We start from the raw sequence: 5,583 nt of genomic DNA on the forward strand, positions 1-5,583 counted from the left end.
TCTGTTTATTAATTTGCACTTAAATATAAGTTTCATTTGGGACGACCTTCTTAATGTTTTTTAAATAATTTGAAGTATATAATTTTTTACTAAAAAATTGATTTAAGAAGCAATAAGAAAATCATTCAAAAAGAAGCCTTAGTTTGCTCTTTCTTGTTTAAAGCTGACAAATTTCTCACTCATGTAGCCTCTTGTATAGCCTTTGGTATAGCTTGTATCTGCATATTTCTCACTCATTTAGCCTACTGTATAGCCTTTGGTATAGCTTGTATCTTAAATTTTGCTTTCTTCTTTATTTAAACAAGTAGGACTGATGGCTAGAGAGGGATTATGAGCCTGAGAGCAAACCAAGCAGGGGCATGTGAACCTAGCAGCTCTTCGCGACCTGAAGTGAGACTGAGAGAAGGAAGGTGAGGGAGAGAGCTTTTTTCGGTTCTTCGAGAAGGAAGCGAGTGGCGAAGACTTATACTTCTTTCGATTTTCGGAAAGAGCTAGAGGGAGGAGAATGATTTGAACTCTTTCTTTGTGCGTGATCTAGTTGGAACTAAAAAAAAAAATATTAGAAGCATCTTCTTGCATGATTACTGTTGAGTCCTCGAGTATTCGCGGCGGTAGAGAAATATAAAATTTAGCGTTTTAACATTGTACGAAAATCCAGCACACATACAGATAAAAAGATAATGGACGTCATTCACTAGAGACACCAAGATTTTTACGTGAAAAATCCCTGAACAAAGGGGGAAAATCACGGGGCATAGCCCAATTTGAATGAATCCACTAATATTGAAATTGTTTACAAATGAGGCCCTTCCCTGAGGAAAGGCATTAACTTGATGTACATCTTATAGGTACATTACATAATGTGAAAACAAATAAATATTGTTGATGTGTTTGGTTGGTCGAAAGGACTGTAGTCGGCGGGCGACGTAAGTTGGCAAGACGTAGTCGATGGGTGACGTAAGTCGATGGGCGACGTAAGTCGGCAGGATAGTAGTCGGCGGGAGTCAGAGGTTGGACGAACTATAGTCGGTGGGCGACGTAAGTTAGAAAGACCGTAGTCGGCGAACAAAAGAGGTCAGAAGGACTGTAGTCGGTGGGCGACGGAGGTCAGAATGATTGTTGTATGAAGATGAAGGTCAGAAGGAAGGCGTCAGGTATAAATCCAACAATTGATAGAAATCCAGCATTGGATAAATATCCAGTGAAAGTCCGACAACAGGCAAAAGTCCGGTGTATGGTAGAAACTTGACGACGAGTGGAGGTCCGGCGTCGGGTAGAAGTCCGACGTCAATTGGAGACCGATGAGAACTCCAACGTAAGATGGTATTCGGGCAGAACTCTGGCGTCACTTGGAGTTCGGATGAAACCCCGACGTCACTTGGAGGTCGGACGAAATTCCGGCGTCCCGTGGAAGTCGGGCGGAATTCCGATGTCACTTGGAGGTCGGATGAAATTTCGGCGTGATTTGGAGTTCGGGTGAAACTCCGGAGTCACTTGGAGGTCGGACGGAATTCCAGTGTCATTTGGAGTTCATGTGAAACTCCAGCGTCACTTGGAGGTCGAGCGGAATTCCGGCGTCCCGTGGAAGTCGGGCAGAATTCCAGCGGTGGTCGAGGAGTTTTTTCCCTCCTATCCTTCTTCTCTTCTTCTTCTTGCTTGGATCCCCTCTCAAGAGAAATGAGGGGTCTATTTATAGATTTCTGGAGTGGCATGGCCCGTAAATAGGTGAGAGATCAAGGGCAAATCTGGAGTGGTTCGATGGACAGCAGATATTTAATTCTTTAATTGTGTATCGTTCGTCAGACATTTCAATGTCTTAATGATGACCAAATTCAAAAATCTTGAGCTCATTGGATTCGTCTCGCCGATCCACTCGATTCGACTGCAAGCATGTCTCATATTTGGAAAACGTTTGGTAACTCAATTTCTGGTTTGAACTTTCCAATTGCGCTTCGGGTGCTTGATATGGACTCATTTGGGCCCGAATTGAGTCGAATTTGGTGTCGTTGAGTTCGTATTTCCAAGACGCTCAGTTTGACTATAAGTTCGCTGAAATCAGAGTTCAGGTGATCCCAGATTTAATTTTTGAAGTTTCCAGCATGATTTTGCCTCGAGATTCGTGCCCAATCAAGATAATTTTTTCATGATATATCAATTACCATCATGAGATTCAATTGATTTAGTGGTTTTTCTTTTTCTCTATATTTCTTCAAGAAATAATTATATGATTTCATTTAAAGAAATTTGGTTCTGTTTTAAGAGATTAACCAAGATCTAAAGTATGTTAATCGTATATGATACATCATTAAAAAATTACCATGGCATGAATCTCGAGGAAAAATCTGGTTGGAAACTTCCAAAATTAAAATTAGGACCATCTGAACTTCAATTTCAGCAAACTTACAATCAAACTGAACGTCTCGGAAATACAAACCCAACGACACTAAATTTGACTCAATCCGAGCCCAAATGAGGCCAAATCAAGGACCCGAAGCGCTGTTGGAGAGTTTGAACCACAATTTGGATTACCAAACAGTTTCTAAACGTGACATGATTATAGTTGAATTGAGCGACTCAACGAGATGAATCCAACGAGCCCAAGATCACGGAATTATGACATCATTAAAACCTTCAAATGTTTGACGAACGGTCCACAATCAAGAGATTCGACATCGGCCGTCCATCCAAACCACTCCTCATTTACCCTTGATCCTCCTATTTATGGGTCATGCCACTCTATAAATTCTATAAATAGACTCCTCAATCCTCTTGTAAAGGGACCCCTATGCCTGAGGAGAAAAGAGATAAACCAGAGATCGCTCTTGCCTCCTTGCCTCCTCGACCACCGCCTGGGTTTTGCTGGACCACTACCTGAGGCCCTGAGCTCCGTCGGACCACCACTTGAGACCCTGAGCTCCGTCAGACCACTAATTGAGGCCATGAGCTCCACCGGACCACCACTTGAGGCCATGAGCTCTGTCTGACTACCACTCGAGGCCCTGAGCTCTGTCAGATAACCACTTGAGGCCCTGAGTTCTGCCGGACCGCCACTTGAGAACCTGAGCTCCACCGGACCACCACTTGAGAACCTGAACTCCGCCAGACCATCACTTGAGGCCCTAAGCTCTGCCAGACCACAACTTGAGGCCCTGAATTTCACCATACCACCATCTGAGGCCCTGAGTTCCACCGGACCACCACGTGAGGCCTTTATTTCCACTAGACCACCACCTAAGGCCTTGAGTTCCTCTAGATCACCACTTGAGACCTTGAGTTATGTCGGACCACCACCTGACGCCCGGAGTTTTGCCGGACCACCACTTGAGGCCCTTTGTTCCGTCGAACCATATCCTTAGGCCCTGAGTTCTATCAAACCATTAAGTGACATCGAACTTTCATTTACCCCTGACGTCAACTTTACAATTGACATTTGTAATCTGATCGCCCTCAAGGACGAGTCATTCCATCGTAATCTATTGAAATTCTAGTGTAATCATTTTCAACTGGGTTTGGCCCCATGGTTTTCCGCCTTTCCAAGGTTTTCCATGTAAAAAAAATCTTGTGTTCTTTGTGTGTGAGCTGGATATCCATACAACTCTAAGACGTAGGACTCTAACTCTATCGCTACGTATGTTCTAGCCCGCAACAGTAACTAATTCGTGCAAGTGAATAAAAATATAAACCCTCTTTCTCCATTTGAATGTAGGCAAAAAAATGTGTTGAATCATGTAAATTGCTCTTGTTCATTTCTTTGGTGGATGATCTTATGATTCATTGCATTCAACTTGTTTATATTCAAGTTAGCAAGATTCTTAGTTTGATATTTATAATATTGTTTACTATTTTTCATAAAATATTCTTGCTCTTAATGTAGTTTCAAATATATTTGATATATCATCAAAAATTAATCATGATTGGGCACAAATCTGAAAGCAAAATTGAGTTGAAAACTTCCAAAATTAAATCAGGGACCATCCAAATTCTAATTTTAGCAAACTGAACGTCTCGAAAAGACGAACCCAACACACCGAATTCAACCAATTCTGAGCCTAAATAGGTCCAAATCGAAGACCCAAAGTGCATTTGGAAGGTTCAAACCATAAATTGGATGAAAAAATGGTTTTCAAAAGTGGCATGCTTATTGTCGATTCGAGCTGCTCAATGAGAAGAATATAATGAGCCCAAGCTCTCCAAATTCTGATATTATTAATATGCTCAAAAATTTGATAAACGGTCCATGATCAAGGGAGTCTATATTAGTTGTCCATTCAAAATACTCTCATCATGTCATTGATCTTTTCCCTATTTATTGAATATGTGACTCTCAAAAAACTATAAATAAACCACTCATTCTTCATTGAAGAGAACCCAAACAAAGAAGAGAATGAAGGAAGAGAAATTCGATTTCTCTTGCTGCCGGATTCCTCCATGACCACCACCCATCGACCAACTGTCGTCAGACTTCTGGTCGACCATTGACTATTGGAAGACTTATGTCTGGCCACCGATTGTCTTTGAACTTCTGCCCGATCATCAACTGTTGTCAAACTTCCGCCTGTTCACCAATTGATGTCGGATTTATGCTCAACCATCGACCGCCGCCGAACTTTCGTCTGATCTCTATTCGTCGCTAGATTTCAACCTGATAATTGAATATTGTAAAATGACCGTACTTAAATTCAAGGATGAATTAATCATTTTTAATCTATTCAAACATTAACATATTTATTTCAACTGGGCGTGGCCTCGTGGTTTTTTCCTTTGTTGGATACTCGTGATTTTTCACGTTAAAAATTCCAGTGTTTATATTATCTATATTTGTGAGTTGGATACCCGTGTAATGTTAAAACTTGAAATTTTTTTGTACTTTATCTCCACAAATATTATAGCCTGCAACAATATTCATGTTTATTTAATCAAACACCTTTTTACTACTAGTTTTGATTGGTTGCAAGTTTCTCTTAGCCATATTATTGTGTAAGTTTTAGTGAAAAATCTCTCTAATTAATTAGAAAAATTAATTAGCTTGCTAATTTTAATATTTGTAAATAAATCATTAATATAAATTTTTAATTACTTAAATCAAGAAATCATTAACTTGTGTGTTATGTTCTAATTATAGATAAATCATTTTAAGTTTCTAAATATTTCATATAAGCAATTTGTGACCGGGTATTTGTAACCTTAAGATAACTTATTATTTTCCGTGATTTTAACTCTTAGGTGAAAGTCTTAGTGGCTATTTTACACAAGTCTTCTTGGCCTATTGGTTGAGAGCTTAGGCTTCTAACTAAGAGGTTCAGGATTCGAGTCTATGTGTATGCGTTGTGTGTGTGAGTTTGCCTTAAATGGCCTAAATGTCCCAAAAAAAAAAATAGTGGCTATTTTGAAAAATCCTGAGTCAGTTGAGAGTACAACAATATAGTTTTAACGAATTGGTATCAGAGCCATTTGTTAGGATTTAAGTAGAATGATGGGTTCAAAGATCAATATTGAGAGGTTGATGGAAAAACTGATTTCCAATTTAGCAAAAAAAAAATGAACACCTTTCAATGTTCAAATGAAGTTTGTTAAAACGTTGGA

The sequence above is a fragment of the Dendrobium catenatum genome, unplaced genomic scaffold (genome assembly GCF_001605985.2).
Source record: "Dendrobium catenatum unplaced genomic scaffold, ASM160598v2 fragScaff_scaffold_201, whole genome shotgun sequence".
Taxonomy (NCBI): domain Eukaryota; kingdom Viridiplantae; phylum Streptophyta; class Magnoliopsida; order Asparagales; family Orchidaceae; genus Dendrobium; species Dendrobium catenatum.